Source organism: Sinohyriopsis cumingii, chromosome 15, assembly GCF_028554795.1.
Source record: "Sinohyriopsis cumingii isolate HCF-2022 chromosome 15, ASM2855479v2, whole genome shotgun sequence".
Taxonomy (NCBI): domain Eukaryota; kingdom Metazoa; phylum Mollusca; class Bivalvia; order Unionida; family Unionidae; genus Sinohyriopsis; species Sinohyriopsis cumingii.
In genome coordinates this window covers 10,817,193-10,839,242 of record NC_142975.1, presented here as the reverse complement: position 1 = coordinate 10,839,242, position 22,050 = coordinate 10,817,193, and the positions used below count along the sequence as shown (strand labels likewise).

The 22,050-nt window shown below is 35.1% G+C and overlaps 1 protein-coding gene across 2 annotated transcripts in view; it reads right to left on the bottom strand.

Annotated features, from left to right (window-relative positions):
- LOC149781255 (uncharacterized) overlaps positions 1 to 22,050 on the bottom strand; it is a 97,594-nt gene that overhangs the window by 52,493 nt on the left and 23,051 nt on the right. Inside the window, exon 1 of one of the 2 annotated variants that reach the window (XM_089935339.1) lies at positions 13,177 to 13,360. The exons of the other annotated variant lie outside the window; for it this stretch is intronic. The gene's annotated coding sequence lies outside the window, so the exon portion shown is untranslated. Of the gene's footprint in view, positions 1 to 13,176; positions 13,361 to 22,050 lie in introns of those variants that run through there. 2 annotated transcript variants of the gene reach the window in all.

Below are 22,050 nucleotides of genomic sequence, written 5' to 3'. Positions count from 1 at the left end.
GATGTATTTCCTACATAAGCCTGTATCAAACAATATCGGTCTAAGTACATGTTACAATGGCTATAATATGACCGTAAAAGATGGATAATTCAAGTATCACAAAATAGGTACTTGTTCTTTAAAGCATTATAAAAAGCTGTTTGTTCCATTAAAGTATTACACAATAGGTACTTGTTCTTTAAAGGATTACAAAATTGCTTCTTGTTATTTATAATAGTACAAATATGGTACTTTTCCTTTAAAGTATTACAAAATAAGTACGTGTCCTTTAAAGTATCATAAAATAGGTACTTGTCCATTAAACTATTACATAATTGTACTTGTCCTTTAAAGTTAAAGATAGTACTTGTCCTTTAAAGTAATTGGAATATAAAGTTTGTATCCAGAATTCACCATTGATACCAAAGTCTGTCCGTCGCGAACGTCAGATCTATTAATAAGGGATGTAATCTTAAATTGTTCACTTATTTGTCATTAGTTAATCTTTTGTCGTTATAATCCTCAATTAATACTGGGTAGCCTGCGTCACCCTTCTTACGAGAAAATATATTATTTTCCCTGGAGTTTCATGGAATTGTATGTACAAAGTTGCAAAATTGTATTGTATTTTAATGTAACATCCGGATGGGCCCCATCTGATGCGTAATCTTTGGGGTAAGTGGAGTCATTGATACGTGTTTATTTTAACTCAGTTGGTTAGCCGATTTCCTGTCACGTATAAAATGTTAGCATTAGGAACTCACCTAATGTTGTACGTTCCTGGTTTCCGCCACTTACCAGCATATACAGTTTAACTTTATCTGTATAGTCAGATTGCATTAAGATATACATATTTCAGTGGTAGAGTACCTCAATTAGTACCTAAGTGTATACCTTCTTTTTTAATTTATATTATACGCGTTTCATAGAGTAGGTTGGATTAGTCGGAACCTAAATTTCCATTAGGTCAGACAGTTTCATGTAACACAATGCTATCAGATAAAAAGTAAAGTCAGGTTGTAACCTTATTATTTTATCTGGAGTGACAAGTTAGGAGAAATCATGTGTGTTGTACATTGTCAACGATGGGAAGGGTTCTAGCTTTTTATAATTATTTGTCATTATTGTCCATTAATTTGTTATTTTTCTGCAATACTGCAGGTTTGAGACATCCATCTTTACTATTCATCTCTTGATATCGTTCTACGCTTCACTTCATATCACCGTCCATCTTTAAGGTCATCCGGATGCATACTTTTTGGATTTCCTCTTGACTGCTTTCGACCCATACTCTCCTATTACTTTTCTTAATAGGTATCCACGTCCTAAGATATGCTCTATCTATCTTTTCTTTCGAACATTACTTGCAACAATCTTCTATTTTAATATACTAACCGTAGTATATCCTTTATTTGTTTTCCTATCACTCTTTCTCCATGTGTCTCAAAATCGATATCTCAAAAGATTTTTTCTTCTTTCTTCCATCCTAAGAGTAATGTTTCTGATCCATGCAATGCTACACTCCAAACAGAGGTTTTGACAATCTGCTTTTTCATATCCTTGTTAGGTTTCTGCGTCATTATTTTATTTCTCCGTGTTAAATACATCCTTTGCCATGACATTCTAGCTCGTGTTTACGCCTCTTATTCACACCTTCCAACTGCCGTAATAAGAGATCCTAGATATCTGAGCTTTCTCACTTGTTCAGCTTGTTCATCATCAATGTAATATTGATATGCTTGTTTCCCCTCTCGTCATACTCTCATGACTTTGGCCGCTTTGACATTGATCTCGACGTCAAACACTTCTCGTTTAATGAGCCCATTAACTTTTGTAAGCCATCTTCCAACCCGTAAACCATACCTTAGTCATCTACAAATATTAGACCTTCACCACTTGTTCTCCAGTTCATACGCATAATTCTAATTCTTCCATCATCTGAAAAATATCATTTCTGCATATATAGAGAATAATAAGGGTATAAACAAGCAGCCCTGCCCAACTCCATGTCCTATCAGTCCTGGTTCTGAGTTAACATCTCCTAATATTATTAATGATTATTGCTGAATGTAGAGATTATGAAGAGTCTCCTGTTTCTCCAGTCAATTCCGTTCGTCTTCAGTATCTTCAACAATTTATCCCAGTTCACTCTATCAAAAGGTTTTTCAAAGTCCACATATCAAAATAAAAGCTCCTCTTTGTGTTCTACAGTACGCAAACATAGGTTTATCATCACATCTATAGATTCTCGAGTACCGCAAACTTTCTTGAATCCATAATGAGTCTTACCAATGAAGTGGTTTGTCTTGATTCCAACGCCTTATTGGCACCTTTATCGTGATTATTGAAGCATGCGGTTCTGTTGTTTGTGCAATCTACTGTAAAGTCTTCCGGCATATCCCCGGTTGTATACAAATCCTTTCATAGTGCTATAAGCTCTTCTCTTCAAGAGTTGTGAGGAACTCTGCTAACATGTCATAGACTCCATCAGCTTTCTTTCGCTTTAGTTCTTTTAGCTCGTCTCTCACTTCCGATTCAAGTAATTCAGGTCATTTTTATCTTCTCCAATGCTGTCTTGTTAATCAAGGTTTATGTCCTGTATACTAGGCCCTGTCTTTGTCATACAACTCTTGGATATATTCTTTCCACCTCACCTGGATTTTATCCTCTTGTTGTAAAAATGTGCCATGCTTACCTTTAATAAACCTGCTTGTGTTGTCCGTGTTCCTTGTTTCATAAGGTCTCTGATCTTAGCATACATTAAAATATTCCTTAATTAATTCTCAATTGTGTCAAAGTTCTCACACTGAATATGCCGCAATTGTTCTGTCGCATCGTCGGTTGATCTCCTCAGCTTGTATTTAGTTTCTTAAATAACTTTCTCCCATCTGTTGTATTCAGTCTCTTTGTGTTTCTTCTCTCTTCCATCTTGTGATCCATTTCCTCCTTAAACCAGTGCTTCTTTCATTATCCCGTTCGCATCATTTGCGATTCTTGTTTTGTTGTACTTTCTATGCCTGTAACTTTACAATTTAGTAAAAAGAGTTTCTTGTTGCATTCTTTTGCAAACTGTGCGTTTGCTATTTAGACTATTTATCGTATATTTCTATACAGTCGTTCTTAACGTATAACACAGTGTTATCCAACCCGCGGCCCACGGGTTCGTTTCTAATGGCCCGCCAGACCTCGGCTTCAAGAAAAACATTTTTCAGTGGCGTGTCAGAAAGGTTGGACAGCACTAGTATAACAGTTCCAATGTTTAATCACGTTTTGTTTTTATTTTGTATAAGGATACATAACTTGTATAGAGGTGTTTGTATCAAAACACGTTATAAGTTCATGGCTCCTGTAATATGCAGTTCAGATAATCGTATTTCCATCTGATTTCCGGTAGAACTGATTAGCTCCAGTGATGCTTGCTGGCTGCATGTAAGTCATGTTTAGTCCGGCTGGACATCTGAGTGCTCAGCCTGTCTTACCCTGTCATTAGTCTACACGAAAGTGAGGTTACGGCGGGTTCATATACAGGCAGGAAAAGAATACTGTATATAGGAATATAACTTATTTTGCGCGATATTACAGTGCAGCACGGCAACTTCATGTTCATTACATGCACAGATAATTATTCGTGCAAATAATACAATGTAATATAGTCCTGTGTGTATTTATAACAGTACGTATATGTATTGAGAACAGTACAGTTTGATGGATTCAAGGTTTTATGTCACTAGAATTGTTTCATTATTACCTGACCTTAGCACTGGCTCTCAATGTCATATCCTTTAGGTTAACAGAATATGGGTGCGTGTGGGTGGGTGTGGGTGTGAGTGTGTGTGGGTGTGAAAGTAAAAAGAACAATTACACGAATGTTACATTGAAAAAATTAATGTATTCCAAGTTTTCTGTATACTCAAGATAGCATGTTGATAGGCAATAAGTCTCAATACTTCATTTAGAATTCATTGTGTAGTACGGTTATCGACATTTAATCAGAGGCGGACCATTCACAAAAGGGCAATTGATTAGCAAATCAAAATTACATTGTCTAGTTGTCTAGCTATAGATATATTTTAAGTAACTAGCCTCCGTCTTTCACCGACCCGAAACCCCATGGGTATATCATTGAGACATTGGGATTTCGCATCATTTCCTTTAAACCCTAAAGTCATGCCATGCCGCATTATTTGCCTTGAATCTATTTCTGTAAAGTAAATACCTTTATAGGAAAATAAGTGAATGGATTTAATAACGATTTATTCTAATTTATAAGAAAGGTCCAAGAAGATGATCTACCGAAATAAGTTCAGAAAATCCATAACAATCCTATGTACCCCTATGTATGAAACTCAAATTTTGTCTAGCCGTTAAATAGTATTAATCGTTCACTTTCATTTGTTAAGTCCTGACAAGCAACAAAGCAATCATAAAAAAAAGCTTTTCAATTCTGCCTCAGTATAACTTTATACAGCTCCATGCATCAATCTAAATAAGCAAGCCTTGATGTAGTAATTTAATTTTTCTTTTACATGCGGGTAGCAAGGAAATAAAAGATTTAACAAAAACTGCAAATTGTTGCTGCAAGATTTCCATCCGCATATATTGTTAGTCATCCATAACGCAAACGTTGATGTCTGCAAAAAATGAACAGAAGAATACTGAAGTTGGATATTTTACTTCTATTTTTAGAATCAATAGCCCTTTATGTTCCGTCCAGAGGACAACATGGATTTATGGGTTTATACAGGAGCGATATGTTTACATGTATTCCATGCATCAATTCAAGTGCATGCGTATTGTTATGAATACTTATATATATTTCGTGTGGTTGATCTTTGTCCGTGATTGAGGAGGACATACCCGACTTTTATTTTATTTTTAAATGTTGTAATAGCTGATATTTGAGGTCAAGGTCTATCCTTGTTTACAACTAAGAAACTTTTCATCCTCATCCTGGTCGTTTTATTGTCGTAGGCTTTTATACAAAGCTATTGCCAATAAATTTATTTCATTCGTATGTTTAGTTTAATATAAGGAATTATTTACTGTTGCGTTCGGATATAATTTGAGAGGAATCATTTATTTAAAGTTATTATTGAAATTATAATGTGATCACTGTCATTCTGGACTAAATCAATAGTTTGGGATCATTGTGAATTCGATCAGGAACATTCTAGATTATATAATTGTGATACAGTAAGAACCTTGGCACAACAGCTCAGTCAAGACTTTTGGTACATCAGAACATTCAATATTTGAAATTCTTCCAAACACTCTTGACTTTAGGATTTGAGATAGGACTTTTAGGAATTTTGGGGATTTAATTCATATTACTGTAAGTTTTCCTTTAATTTTCACTTTGTAACTTACAAAATTATTTATTTGTTGATTTATTTTAAAGTAGATTTTGGTTCGCTTCTTTCTGTTACTTAGTTTAAGATCAAATACTCTTAATGGCATATGTAACTATTAATAAGGGGAAATATATTTTTGACTTTACAAGTACTATTAAATAACCAATATAGACAAACTATTTTTTCTGTCTATAATATTCATGCAAATGTAAACGTACCCCTTTACTTGCCTAGAGAGCAAGGGATTTAGGACAAAAAGTTTAAAAAACAGATGTGCATATAACCATTTCAGTATATACATTTCTGATGGATAATAAAGAAAAATACCATGGGTACAAAGACTGTGGATATACATAACGAAATGAGCTTAGTTTAAATGTTCGGTAACTTTTAAAATGCTTCACGTAAGATCTATGCACGCATACGCATACCTGAAAGTTTGCATCTGTTATACAACTGAAACGATTGAAAGTGTTTGGATCCGATTCAAATCTTTAGCAATTTAATTTAACACTAAACTGGCTTAAGAAGCCTGTTATAAGCATTAAAATGTAACATTATTTGGAATATAGGGAAGTTCTATCCGTTATTCCACATCTATTTTCTAATACTCTCTGTCATATTTAACATTTGACAGGCAACACTTCGAAAGATACGGTAGAGACTTCTAGGCTTCTTTTTTTTTGTTCAGTCCTCGCTGAAGTTTTTTATTTCGTTTTATTTTTTATTTATTTTGTGTGGGAAAAGTGGAGCTAGAGTTTGAAACGTCGTCCTTACACAAATATTAACAAATGCATTTTTCGCGACCTGCTCTGTAAAGTCTGTGCTTGTACTGAAAAGAGACAACGCTGATAGCTTCCCTACCTTTACAAGCAACTAATATCGGCACACTGCAGTGCTAATCTGTTCCATTGGTTAAAGTATTGTGTGTTCAGAGAATCAACCCCAACAAGCAAAGATTATAACACAAGTCTGATACAATACGGAACTCCTAATAAAAAGCGTCTTCATAATGTATTATGAATTTATTGCCATCTTTCATTGTCTCCAGTTTTTATTTTATGGCCGAGTTTATAGCTTGCTCTTAGCTGAAACATTCCTGCATGAAAGCTGATGCGAGCCAATTAGCAGATCAAACCATTGTGACAAAAATCAACGATCACTATGCAGATTAAAACATAATGACAAAAATCAACGATCACTTTGCAAATTAAAACATAATGACAAAAATCAACGATCACTTTGCAGATCATAACGTAAAGACAAAAATCAACGATCACTCTGCAGATCAAAACATAATGACAAAAAACAACGATCACTATGCAGATGAAAACATAACGATAAAAATCAATGGTCACTATGCAGATCAAAAAGTAACGACAACAATCAACGATTATTATGCAGATCAAAAGATAATGACAAAATCAACGACAATACCACTAATAGTATGTGGAGAGAAAGGCTTTATTCTCTAACCTTTCTAAAGTATACATTACTTCACGTGACCGAAGAAGAGACTTTTAGACAGTGTAAGATATTCACTCACATTTAGCTAGGGTACTTGTTCTGATTTATGACATGCATGTTTATATGTATAGGAATTAACGGCACATCAGTACAATACTGATTATATGGTGCCGACTGAAATGAAAATTCTAAACTAAAAATAAAGAATCGTAGATGAAATAAATTAGGAATTTAAATCCTTCCAAATTAGCATGATGCTACTACTCTGTAAACGCTCTTAAAATTCAAGATGACGAAAGCAAATAGAAATAATATAGGGTTAACATTTGTTATAGAGACTGCATCCCCACAAAGAAGTCAAGATTTTCTAGGATAGTAAATCATTATAAAGTCCTTAACTGAGTTCAGAAAACGTCTATTTCACAGTGTAAAAGTTGATAAAATCGATAGGGATGTGTTCCGCTGTCAGTGGGCAATGGTTTGGTTTATGATAAAGTATTTACCAAATTAAAATATTTTTTTTTTTATATACGCGTATCCATTTTATGCTAAAACTCATGAAACGAGCTGTGATTGCCTTCTTAAATTCTTTTAAGAATAGTATAATTGAACATCCAAATTAAGTGTATAATAGTGAGGAAAAAATATGGGAATCAGAGGTATTTTGATTCAAGAGAATGAACAAGGTATTTCACGGCACTAAAAGGTAGTAGCTGAAAATTGCTTAATAATGCAGTGGTTTCTCTTTGTCTGTGTTGGAAGGGTGTAAGGAGAGATTTTACATTATATGAAATGGAAAATAAATCCATTCGCCCACTGTACACAGCAGTTTGACGTGACATCAATAAACGGATATTTGCTCTAGATCCAAGACAATTTGCCCCAACTCTGTGGTGAGCTATTTCAGCGCAGGGTTTGTTGTTGTTATTGTTGTTGTAGGGTTGAACGTCATTTTTCGGCACACGATAAGCTATACATGGCGGCCAATATTAATGGTGGAGGAGGAACCCGGGAAAACCATGGAAAGAACCACCGACCCACTAGAAGCTACTGGCAAGCTATCTCACATACCCACATTGGCTGAATCCGAGACTCAAAGCCACGCAGAAAGAGGTGAGATGGCAGTGATCTGTAACGGAGAGCGCTTTAGACCACTCAGCCACTCGACTAAGCCTTCTGAATTCAAGATCTCAAAAATTAATTCAAACCAAATGTATGATAGGCTAAAATAAATGTTGCAAGTTTTCATCTCGTGTGTGTGTGTGTGTGTGTGTGTGTGTGTGTGTGTGTTTGTGTGTGTGAGCGTGTGTGTGCGCGTGCGTTTGTATTTGGTACAAACCGAGGACATTCATGAGATTACACACCAACGTACCAAGGACACACCTCCAACAGAGGACGTCCTCGATTGGAAAAATGGTAAAATCTTGCTTCTCTCAACTATTGAAGCCTAGAATAACGTAAAATCATGATTTGTAGGAAGGTCCCCCTCTACACGATTGGTACTTGTTCGCGATTTTGGAGTGTATCGTTCTTCCAAAGCTAATGATACACACGCCTGAAACCATGCTCTCGATTGCCAGGTGGAAAACCTGTCGAGAGATCTCCACTATCAAATTATAACAGTACCAAATTGCGCAAGTCTAGGTGGGCGCAGATTAAGGTGTTGGGAACATTGCATTCAGAAAAAAAATGTCATGTGATGTGATTTTGGATTTTTAACGTCGCTTTAACAATTTGCAAGTCTTTTCGCTTTAATGTATGCAGTGTGGCAGTTTATAGTGATGTCTACCACTGAGGCATCATGCCGCAGACATGTAGCATGATGTCCCACCCAGTCACATTATCCTGACACCAGGACGACCAGTTCTAACACTAACCTCTTAATGCTGAGCGCCAAGCGAGGCAGCTGTTAGTGTCATTTTTGTAAGTCTTTGGTATGACTCGTCCGGGGAAAGAACCCACGACCTCCCGCATCCGAGGCAGACGCTCTAACCACTAGGCCACCGTTGCGGTCAGAAGTAAAGAACAACACTAGCTGTGATTGGTGCATTATGTAAGAGTTGTACATTCTGTTATGCTTAAACAAATTTGTGCCTTTTGGCAACTTGTGAGATTATGTTAATTTATATCTAGATCATATTTTATATTTTTGTATAAAAAAGTTAAAAATGTGATACACATGGCTGAAACTGTCTGTTGTGAATAGATAATAACTCTTACCCTTATCTAGTTCCAGCAGAGTTATCTCTCTTAAATGCAATGGAGTGCCTGGTTTTGTCAGTCTCAAATTGACAATCTAGCATTATTCTCTATGACAGTGTGTGACATGCATGCTGAGGTGGGATAAAAAGTATATTTATTTCACAAACAATTGGCATTGAGGTTATATGGAAAACAACTGGTACCGTGATACCTACTAAGCTAAACTAGTTGGTGCATATAACAGTTCTTGGTATTTTTTGTTAATATTTCATGCATCAGAGACAATAGTGTTTGGAAGTTCACAATACATTCATACCATACACGTCCAATACAGGCAAATAAATCTACGACATGTACGAAAGATGTACATCAAAATGCTATTGGAAATACGCATGAATTCCTTGTAGAGTTGTACCGAAACTGCTAATTATCCGACCCATCTGTAAAGTTAAAACGTACTGTTTGTGTGAATTGGATTTTTACCGTAGCTTTAACAATGTGAGTGATATCGTTACAATTTGTGCGTGGCTGTTTATAGTGATGTCTAGCACTGGAGCATCATGCTGCAAACATGTGGCATCATGTCACACCCATTCACTTTATCCTGACACCAGGCCGACCATTCCGAACACAAACCTCTTATTGCTGAACCCCAAGCGATGTAGCTGTTAGTACCATTCTTATAAGTCACTGGCATTACTTAGCCGGGTTCATACCCGCGACATTCCGCATCAGAGACGGGCGATCTAATCACTTAGGCCATCGGAGCGGTGTGTGTGTGTGTGTGTGTGTGTGACTCAAAATTCCAAAATGTTACTAAATGTTACTTCCCTTCTTCCCTGTTCATAATACTGGTGGCCAAATTTAAATTAATAATAACAAATACATTCAGCAGTTAAACGGAATTTATAACACATTATTACTGATACAATGAATAAAGAAACCAATGGAATGCAGCCAAGCCTCTTCCATGAAAATGTTTATGACCAGTTCAAGTTATGAGCTTTGACTTGGAAGTTGTGAACATCCAGTAGTCCAAATCAAGCTAGTATTAGAGACGGCAGAAATGATTTAAGTTTCTATTCCAATACAATAGCTCAGATTCATTCAAACTTAAATTGGTATTAAATTCGTTCTACTGTAACAGAATGGCATGTATATTAAAAACATAATTAGAATGTATGGTTTGTTCTAATGTAACACACTAGCGTGTGTATTAAATATATAATTGAATTGCATGGTTTTTAATTTTCTGAAGATTCAGTCGTAAATCATTTTGACATGTCGTTAATTTTGGTAATTCATCGTGTTCTATCATTCTGACATGCCATTAATTTTTTATTTATTCATCGTATCCTAAAAAGGCAATTGTTTAGCGGGGGTGGGGGTAAAATACTATTGGTTCTCCCAGCTGAAATACTATAACTCACCAAAATTTAAATAAAACATAAATTAAACGCCATCACTACAGTTTAAGGTCGCATAAACATTATACGATCTTTGTTTCAGCGACCATTGTCACTATCACATCCATAACTGCCAACATCTACCCAACCAAAAAGAAACTGAGTGGTAACATTATAGACCTTCCAGTCAGTTCAACTGCTCTGTTTTTATACATCAAAACCAAACCTACATAATATTGATTTAATGTGACAGATTGCGATAAAATAGGAAACATAGTTTTGACTTTACAAATATCTCCCACACAAAAACAGAAACATTCACTTCAAAATGGTGTTAATAAACAATCGCGAGTTGTAAAAGTCAATGATTTAGATTTCATTCTTTTGAAATGGTGACGTTGACTGAAAACAGTTTTGCTGGATGAGGTGGATTAACAGTTTTCATTTCACCGTCTTCAATCCACATCCATAGAACCCTTAAATTTCATTCTTTTATTAGCATGTCTTCATCATTTTTAACCAAAATAATTAAAGAAAAAAACAAATATATATATATATATATATATATATATATATATATATATATATATATATATATACAGAAGAAAATAAATGATGACGAATGTCAATCATATGTGTGGGAGTAACTGACTACCTCCAACATTATTCGTCCTCATGCTACTACTACTACTACTACTACAACTAACACTGACATCATCTTCACTATCGCTCATTCATCGCAGTAACATCAGCTGAGCTAAATAACTGTTTAACGATAATTCAAACTTTAAATCAATAAAATGATTGAGGAAAATCAGTATTGTGAACTTGCTGTAATTAAATCCAATGTGAAATAAATACGGTCTAAAATAAACTGTAAGCTTGGTCACGTTTTCCCTGAATCTATAATTAAAACAAATATCTAGCATATAACCCGTTTAATTTTATATAATAATGCATTTTCTACTAAACGCAACACGTGTTCCGTAGAATCAGGCGTTAGGTCGGCGTTTATGGGTTGATGTATCCCCTTGTATCAAAACTAAATAACTTTAACACGGGACTTTAACGTTTTTTTTTATGCCGATAACGCCGTCAGAAATATGACACCCATGTATCCCCATACAGGAAATGAAAGAAATATTGCACGAATAAAACGTTTCGAGCCTTAATAGACCAGGATGTACGCCTTTGGACTAGATTAATTATAAGTAATTAATAATAAACCAGACTGCTCATCTTCGAACTAGATTAATTATATGTAATAATAACAACCCTTGGAAGGGGGGGGGGGGTACTGAGTGGCCGAATGGTCTAAAGCGCTCTCCGTTACGGATCACTGTCTGCGTGGGTTCGAGTCTCGGACTCAGCCAACGTGGGTATGTGAGAAAGCTTGCCAGTAGTTTCTCGCGGGTCGGTGGTTCTTTCCAGGGTTTTCCCAGGTTCTTCCTCCACCATTAATACTGACCGCCATGTATAGCCTATCGTGTCCTGAACAATGGCGTTAAACCCTACAACAACAAAAACAACAACTACAATCCTTGGACTAGATTACTTATAAGTAATTACTAACAAACCAGGTTTTTGTGAGGACCAAGAAACAGCAATCACCATTATTATGTGTTAGATTGTTGACAGGGGAATACACGTGCCGTGTTCGAAACTGCAGACTGACCAATGTGGAAGGTGGAAATATAAGAGGTGATAGAGCTTTAAACTTAATATGAATGCAAATTTGCTAAATTCACTAATCTTTACATGTACCTCTTCTAATAAAATAAATACAAATAATAAGAAGAAGGAAATAACAAACATAAACCAAAACTGAAAAGACTTTCATTTTTATAAGTTTTAAAATGGATTCACCAGCATCACACGTGTAAAAAATAAAGGCTCTACAAACAACTGAAAGATATTTGCAAAACGTTAATAAAAGTGCCATTGATCAAACTTCATAATTCCTAGTATTTTAAATTCTGAATAATTTCACAAAAATTGTACCCCGATTGCTTATGACAATTCACATTGTGGAGAGTCCAGTGATACTTTTTTTTAACATTTGTCTGCTTATCTTTATCAATAATAAAGAGTCTCCTAATTAGAATGAAATTAATTAATCAGAGATTCATCGACTATTTCTGCGAGACTAAAATATGTTGGAGAGTCGGAGAAGTAATTTGCAATAACAAAAAATCATACATACATTTCGTTCGCCAGAAAATTATCCGCAAAAAAGAAATCACAATCTGTTATGACCACCTTTTCTATTTCTTCCTTTGGATTGAGTGCAGGATTGACCGAGATATTACGAATGAAAATAAACGTTCAATCAATCGTAACATCTCGGTCGACCTTTGTTTGGTTAATAGCCAAAATGGTCCAAACGGAACTCTCCATATACATTCGAGGAACGAACTGTAAGACTGACCTTGAGGTTGCAAATGTGAAGCAAATATCAAAGCATAGAGTATTCAGTTGTTAAACATAATAAGAAATAATTCCAACAGGCTGGGGGGAGGACCACTCTAGTCCTAATAATGTACTTGTAATGGTACCTAAGTTTACTATTTAACATCTTCCTGGTCTTCTTCAATCCGTGTTGTGTTTTACTAGAAAGAAAATCATATAAAAATATTGCTCGTATTGGTGGGCATCATATACACACGTTACTATCATTAACCATCGTGAAGAATATCAATAGATATGATAGAGATATGTTTGACAGTCAATAGTCTATATAATAATTCACATTCATATATAAATATACCTACCACAACAATTTCCTCCGTGGGAACCAGCACTTGTCAAGTATTGTAGTCGCAATGATGGTTATCAGAATCTTAGTCTTCAGATAATATCTTGATGTCAGTGTTACTATGTCATGCAATTTAACTTAATCCAAGGCTGATGTAAGTCCGATTGCAGCCTAACCGGCTTATGGTGGTACAACTGCATCGTCCAATGTGTGATTTCGATCTAATCAAGGATCCGGGAAACAGATGTTTTATATCTGTGCAATCAATAAGAGGTAACTCTGTGCGGAGTCTCTCTACTGCAGTAAACAGTGCAATCCGCTCTTCGGCTGAAGTCTTAGTTATAATGCGTTATATCTCTCTTTATCAAACAATTATGTCGGAATCTTGATGAAAATATGTTGTGTCTTCGTTTAGAGATATTTCAGTATTTTCCTGGGAGGCAGGGGCGGTACGTGAAGTTAGGGCGGACTTGTATGATCACACATGTACAATGAATGCGCAAAACGCAATCCATAACACAATTTGCACGTTTAGTCATGGAATATAACTCTCTCAGTAAAAGAGTTGAAGATGGTATTGCATTTCTATACACCATTGTTAGAAAGTTCAACCGCTTTCTTTTTAAGTTATAAATTGCTCACTTTTGAGATTTACTTTATTTAAAAGTGGAGAGGGGTGGATCAAATTGTAATAATATATTTTTATTAACTGGGTGGTCTAAGAAACAGACTTAACACACATAAAAAAATACATAAAGCTTAATTGCACAGGTCAAGATTATTAATTCTGATCATACCGCATATATCATGCATATGTATGCAAACCAGAAAGTTAATGAAAGGACTTGTTGGGAATCTATTTGTCTTTTAATTAGTGAACATCATAAAGTATTTGATTTATTGGCACACATTGAGTGGAATATATTTGTCTCAAATAAACATGCTCAGATGTCAAAATTGAATTTGCAATATACTGTAAACATTTTAATGAAACATTGATTTAATCACATCTGTTTCATAACTAGCAGTACGCATATAATTTTGTCTGTATTCCTCGTTTTTCAGAAAATGCATATACACAAAAATGTACGTCATCAACGAGCCAATAAATAAGCTCTTATACATTAATCGGCGTGTCCTCTGATCGATAGGTGACTGTCTTTGGAAAGGGAAAAAAAATAATACTAGAGTATAGGTCCACAATGTCAAGTTGTTTTATTGCTTCATGAAATGTTACTGTTCTTAACATTCATAGATCAAAGTGTTAAATCTTTTTCTCCTGCATGAAATGAAAATATTATTATGTTAGGGGCAAAAGACACAATAAGCAGCAATTAAAAAGCGGTATATATATATATATATATATATATATATATATATATATATATATATATATATATATATATATATATATATATAGTGAAAACATTTGTATGAATCAAAATAATGTGATATAGATATATAATAGATATATAAAAACGAAGTTTGGGTACATGATTACTTTCAACGAAACCGACACAATACAATGAAAATGAAGATCTACGGGGCCGTTTGTCCAAGAGTAAGCAAGCCGTAGACATTTTTGGGCCTACTTAGCCCTTTGTCAAAGGCAATCTCTCACGAAAAACAGAAGAACAATCCTCGTCATGGATGATCTCCAGGTTGCGTTGATACTTTCAATAGTACCATAGCAACCATTCCAGCAACCATTGCAACTTCGAGACTGGAAGAGGGATGGGGGCAAACATTCCCATTAAACAACATGATTTTATTGGGATATTGTCCCAAGCCCCAGATATAAAGAAATTTCGGGGGAACTGGGTTTCAGAATTCCTTGCTACGCCATTGCTTTCAAAGTAAAGTTGCGAAAAAAAAATTTGACGTAACGGTCATGGAAAAAAAGTGTCAAGATCGATAGGAACAGTTGTAAACAACTTCTTTACATCTGTATACAAGAATAAACTTTGAAATTTGGACATAACAAACAAACTTCCGTCAATCAAAGCCTCAATACAACATAATACATTTGGCAGCAATGCATTCAACACAGACACCGTAGAAAATGTTATGAAAGTGCACCAATGTATTGATAAAATGTTTGAAGTGATCGCCCACGAATACAAAGTACATGTTACGAAGTCAACCAATACACAATTAGTTATTTTATTGGGTTTTTTTTACTGCAAATGTAACATGCATAAAAATCATACGGTTTTAATTTTTCACGAATCTAAAATAATTAATCAGAACGAGTAATACCTGTTTGTTTTGTGCGTCTGAAATCAATATCCACTATCTATAAATAATTTATACTGCAGGGCTTTTGAAGTTTCCTTCTAAACAGTAATGCTTATTAACTTTTAAATCATCGGATATATGTTCTTGTTTGCTATGTACTGTATAATTCCCGTTTCTTGTTTGCTATGTACTGTATAATTCCAGTTTGTTGTTTGCTATGTACTGTATAATTCCCGTTTCTTGTTAGCTATGTACTGTATGATTCCCGTTTCTTGTTAGCTATGTACTGTATGATTCCCGTTTCTTGTTTATTAGTGTCTGTAAAATGATTCACATTTCAGAGATATCAATGCACCGATCATACTTCACAAACCGCAGTCCATATTTTGTTTAACTTATAGCCTGCCTTTCATTGACTTGAATCTAATTCTAATTAAATCATTATTCTTCTCAACAATACGACGAATTAGAAGAGAAAAAAGAGAATAATATGTATAAGTAACAATGTACGGGTTTCCGTTTATAGATAAACACCCATAGCACATATATGGAGGAGGATGTACACAATTAATTGATTGATAGGAAGCAAGTAAACAGTAAAAAAAAAAAACTCATCAAAGGAAATAAATTCATCCGAATGTAAGACATGTCTCAAACACAGAGAGAGAGAGAGAGAGAGAGAGAGAGAGCTGTCTAAAAATGAAATAAGGCTATTGAAGAAAGGTTTTAAATCAAGTTAACTCTTACTTATAAAGACAATATAACAGGACTACGCACAGACACAAAAGTCGTATATTGAGACTAAGCGAAATATTTTACATAATAGAGAATAAAGAACAAGAACAACTAATAAATAAAACTGGCCAGTATAAAACTGGATATAATTCACCTAAATGTATAAACCAAGTATTTTAAGACGTTGTTCAAATGTTTAAAAAAAACTCCCATCCAAATAATCCACTAAAAAGAAAACAACAGTAACCTATTACAGTTTTGTAAGATATGACAAATCAATTACTATCCAACAGGCTGACAAAGGTGGGGCTGTTTAAATTGTGGGCAGCGATTTGGACAAAGACAAACTATTGGAAATGTTTAATGGCGATGAATGCTGCTAGGAAATAAACGGGCAAACTAATACTGACACGAAAAAATAACAGACTACGTAAATTTGAAAGATACGGACATTACTTAAATAAGAAAGTAATGGATTCTCCAACGAATTTCGAAAAATGTACAGCTTGTTTTCACAGCCTATATAAAATAAACTAAAATAATTATATCACAGAAAGATATAAGCATGCTTTATTTTGAACATGTAATAAGAGTGTGTGTGTGATTTGGATTATTAATGTAGCTTTAACAATTTTCCAGTCATATCGCTACGATTTCTTCAGAATGGCAGTTTATAGTGATGTCTAGCACTGGGGCGTCATGACGCAGATATGTAGCATCATGTCCCACCCAGTCACATTATCCTGACTACAGGCCGACCAGTCCCAACACTAACCTCTCAATGCTGAGCGCCAAGCGAGGCAGTTGCAATACAATTTGTATACGTTTTTGGTATGACTCGGCCTGGATTCGAATCCGCGACCTCTCGCATCTGGGGCGAACGCTACTTGGGTCAATTTGTTTCGATGCCATTCAAATAGTTTACAAATCATACCTTGCCTAAAAGACGGAGTAATGATCATCCGTGGCATCAAGAGTGTAAGGGCGGCAGTTCCAAAGTAATCCAGAAAAGGAAAAACAATTAAAAAGTCTGCCTTGATACAAAATTATGTGACTCCATTTCCAAAGTCAAATTAGCCGCAAGATAGTCTATCAATATTTAAATTTTAAATGATTTGTAAAATATATAAATAGAGAAGTCTACATGTGTTTATTAATCTATAAATTTAAAGCTGAAAATAAAATAAAATTTTCGAATTTGCTTTGTTAAACTGTTGTAAATTGAAATATAAATAGGAATGGGAGAAAATTCGGGTAGCAACTATTGATTAGCGGACTTTTATCGCAGCTAATATGATACAAGCCTTGCGAATGGAAACGCCAAGGTTACTGTGCGGGTATCAAACCTTGAATCACGAGTCCGATGCCCTACCAACTGACCTAAGAACTATGAAACAGGGTGATAGCATAAAGACAGCCAACAAAAGCAGATCTCGGATTATTAAAAGTACATGAACATAATTGTTTTGGAGGAAACTACCTCAAGTTTTGTTAAGAACTTCCCAAAGATATCCAGACCATTATCGGAATTAATGCCAAGCACCCAGAATAAAGCTGATAAGAGTCAAAACAAAATTCAACAGAGCACATGAAAGTTGTGACCGGAACAGGAGGAAGCCTTTCAACAGCTGAAAGATGCGCCCTCTTCACCACCTGTTCTAGGCTAAGTTTACACTGGGCATCCTTTCGAGCTGTACACCGATGCCAGTGAAAATGCAGTTCTATACCAAATTCAGGATCGCTTAAAGGACTCACGGTACTAATTCCACTCCAATGGTAAACATATGGAAACACTATCATATTCAAAATTCAATAACTTAAAACTTATGGGTGCTGATAATGACACCTATAATTTTTCGTGCACATCTAACCTTGGTGCAAGCTTATGTGTGGAGAACACCATATGACCCGCGGCAATTTGTTTACATACATGTGCATGAAACACGTGTTATTGATTCTGCACCAAATGAATCAGGTGCTACTTTCAGTATTGAGTACTCCTGAGTCAAGCCTGTAAAAATGCTAAAATTGCATCAGTAGAAATTTGTCAATATTTTTTTTACATTACATATAGGATAAGCTCTGAAAAGATATTTTTCCTAAAATTTTAATTTTCATTATTAACCAATTATGGACCACCAAACCTGTAAATACTCTATTATTTCTTCACCCATTTCTAGACTGCTTCACAGTTCTTCCGTATAATTAGTACCGTGTGTCCTATAACCAGATTTAATTTTTTTTGAAAAAGTTGTATTTTACTCCTTGATATTAGAGCATAATTGTAAGAAAGAATTGGCCATGCTGTGCATGGATAATAGTGCAATAGCATTATATGTGATACCAATATCTATAGTTAAATTGCATCCGCATTACATGTTGCTGTGTTGTATTGTACTTATTAATGGCTTATTCTTGTTATTAAAATAATTGTTTTTTGCCTTTGTATCTTCATGTTATCTTTCTATGGCATGCATGCTACACAAAAGAAACACAAGCATGCTGACATCAGCAAGTATGACATCACAGGGTATCAAATTACATGACGCATTGTATTTTCATCTCTCACTGGCTATAAGACAAGTTTTAAATGTTTTAAATTTCAAAATTGCATTTCTTTTCTTGCTGACTCTCACAGAAATAAGATACAGTGCATCCCTATTCACATCAATCAAACAAAACAAATAAGTGTGCTACATGACAGGTCAAAATGATAAAGGCCATTGCCCTTTTGTGACTAAAACAAATACACACACCCATGAAGCATCAAGAGATGCTGATATTCCAAACTTATTTAAACTATCATCACATGTGATTCATGACCCCCAAATGTTAATAAAAAGGTATAAAAGCCAAGGAAGAGTTCCATAAGCTTTATTAAACTGAATAATTAAATAACATAGTGCTACTTTTTAGTATAAAACTATGGGGAAGGGTGAATAAGCAAACAATAGACAGAGTAACTTCTTCAAGCCTGGTAATGTTCCCCACAACAAGGGGTGGAGGGGGGAATGTGTATCAACCCAAATAACACATCAACATGAGGTATGTTACATAAGGACATCAAGAGACAAATTTGAAAAAGCTATCCAAAGTTCCTATAATGCTGACATTGATGTTGGAGACAGAAAGTGTATGCACAAACTGTTATGACTCAAGCTATTAAGTATGCTGGAGGTGGAGAAATGTGTGAAAAACTTTGCTATGCCAAGACAAGTTCATGTCTCTATGCAATATGCAGACACTGATAAAAATTGTCACTAAATACACTACTTGTTAAATTTAAGTAATAGAATTGAATTGCATATTGAAGTTGTCTAATACATAAATATATACCTACATTTACCCAAAGCTCATAAAAAGTTAAGAAAAAGTCTCAAAATCATTACTGTGCCTACTTTCCACTATAAGCAGTGTTAAATTACTTACTTTTTAATATAAAGCTGAAAAAATGCATACATTATTGAACAAAAGAGAAACAAAGCAAACATTGCAATCACTCAATTACAGTCAAAGGGGAGGTAATACACCTTGATTTGGCAAACCAAATAGCAAGCTCTAATTTACAGCTAAATGATTCCTTACTATTACTTGATGGTAAGAACAGAGCAATGTAGGTTTTATAAATAGCTTTTGTTTCAAATATAAAACCATATTTCTGACATGAAGCTTGTTTTCATTTATTCACAACAACATATATGGTGAACAAAACACATATCGCTTAGGGCACGCAGTAATCAAATGCTGAGATTTGGAATAATGTGTTCAGAGACCACAAGTTGCAACACCCTGAGTATCAAGGTTTTCTATCATGGGACTTGGTACATGAAGAAAAAAGAGATTTGGTTTGGTGGGAGAGAGCAGTATGTTCACCATGCAGTTATACATCAAGAATGTTTCAACTGTATGAAGAGAGGTTGGGGAAGAAAAACTGCCTGTGTAAAGAATGCAATACAGATAGGACTTTTGCAGACTTATATTGGGACTGAAGGGTTGAAAACTATTATTTTAAGTGAAAATATTCCTCCGTGCTCCCTCAACAAAAGGAATGCAGAAAAGTTCCAATACTGTTTGCCCAAAAATGTAATGTACCAATATGAGAAACATGCTGAACATAGAATAGGTGTCAAGGAGTTTAATTCTAGGATAAGAAATAAGACCGGTATAATTGATATTCAATGTGACTCGACATATAATAATTCAATTTACAGGTTGAGGCAATGCAGCATGTGCAGTTTTGTGCACAGTCCTTATTTTTACAATGTTCTCTGCTTTGATCTGCTGAGTGTGTCTCTAAAGTTAAATGATCAGTACTGATACATAAGTGATTGTGAAATAAGTGGCTTACATATAGAATCTCCCCCACCCCCACCCCCTTTTGGGGAATTGTTGCATGTGTTAAATGGTATTTAACCATATAGGCCCATCTATGGGTACCATCATATGAAATTCTGCCATCAGGCCATACTATGCTCTTTTCCCTATGGCCTGAGCTATCTGCTTCCACTCTCCAGTGTATAAAACCATCCCCATCTGTCTTTTGTATAGAATTTTTCTCCAAAATCACATGCAAACCATGATAAAAAGACTCCATTATGATTGTCATATGTAAAAACCACCAAACTGATACCCTGTATGCACGTGGTAACCATGGAAACAACAAACTCCTATTATGGTATAGGTCGCATATAGGACTCACGGTACTAATTCCACTCCAATGGTAAACATATGGAAACACTATCATATTCAAAATTCAATAACTTAAAATGTATGGGTGCTGATAATGACACCTATAATTTTTCGTGCACATCTAACCTTGGTGCAAGCTTATGTGTGGAGAACACCATATGACCCGCGGCAATTTGTTTACATACATGTGCATGAAACACGTGTTATTGATTCTGCACCAAATGAATCAGGTGCTACTTTCAGTATTGAGTACTCCTGAGTCAAGCCTGTAAAAATGCTAAAATTGCATCAGTAGAAATTTGTCAATATTTTTTTTACATTACATATAGGATAAGCTCTGAAAAGATATTTTTCCTAAAATTTTAATTTTCATTATTAACCAATTATGGACCACCAAACCTGTAAATACTCTATTATTTCTTCACCCATTTCTAGGCTGCTTCACAGTTCTTCCATATAATTAGTACCGTGTGTCCTAAAGCGAGTAATCAGCTTTGCCAGAAAAGGGTTAACTGGCCCGGTTAACAAAAACTAGCTGCTCTAGCTGTATACAACTTTGACATCATTTACACCCCCGGATACGGGAAATTGGATGCGGACGGTCTCTCTCGCTTGCCTTGCGTAGAAAGCAAGACCAACTGCAATGATATGAAGACTATTACCAAGGAGACCTTACACGCTCTCTGTAATTTGGTTAATGCCCAACCATTTTGTAAAAAGTCACTGTTTGTCTGCAGATGATGTTGATAACATTGACTCCGGTTCTGTCATTGCCACAATGACAGATTGAGATTGGAGGGTTGCTCAATCCAATGATCATATTATAAGGAAGATAATAATGCGTGTACGAGACAAAGGAAGCCTAATCGACAACCCGTTTAGCCTTTTTTTTAAGGGCCTTTGACAATTTATGCATGTGACGAGGTGTCGTATGCAGCAGGACAAGTAATGATGACCATGGACAGATGGTACTCACCAAGTCTCACCATGATGAGGCTATGTACTAAATGCATGATGATTGCGGTCATATGGCAGAGACAGTACACTTTGCTGAGGGATATGTTCTACTGGCTGCAAATGGCAATATTAGGACAGAACTTTAAAGTAAATGTATTACGATTGAAATTGATTCTAAATTGTATTAAAAGTAATTTTTCATTAATTTATATTGAAAATAAGTTTCCACTAAAATATATCGAGATAAAATTTATATATCTGTGTAATATAA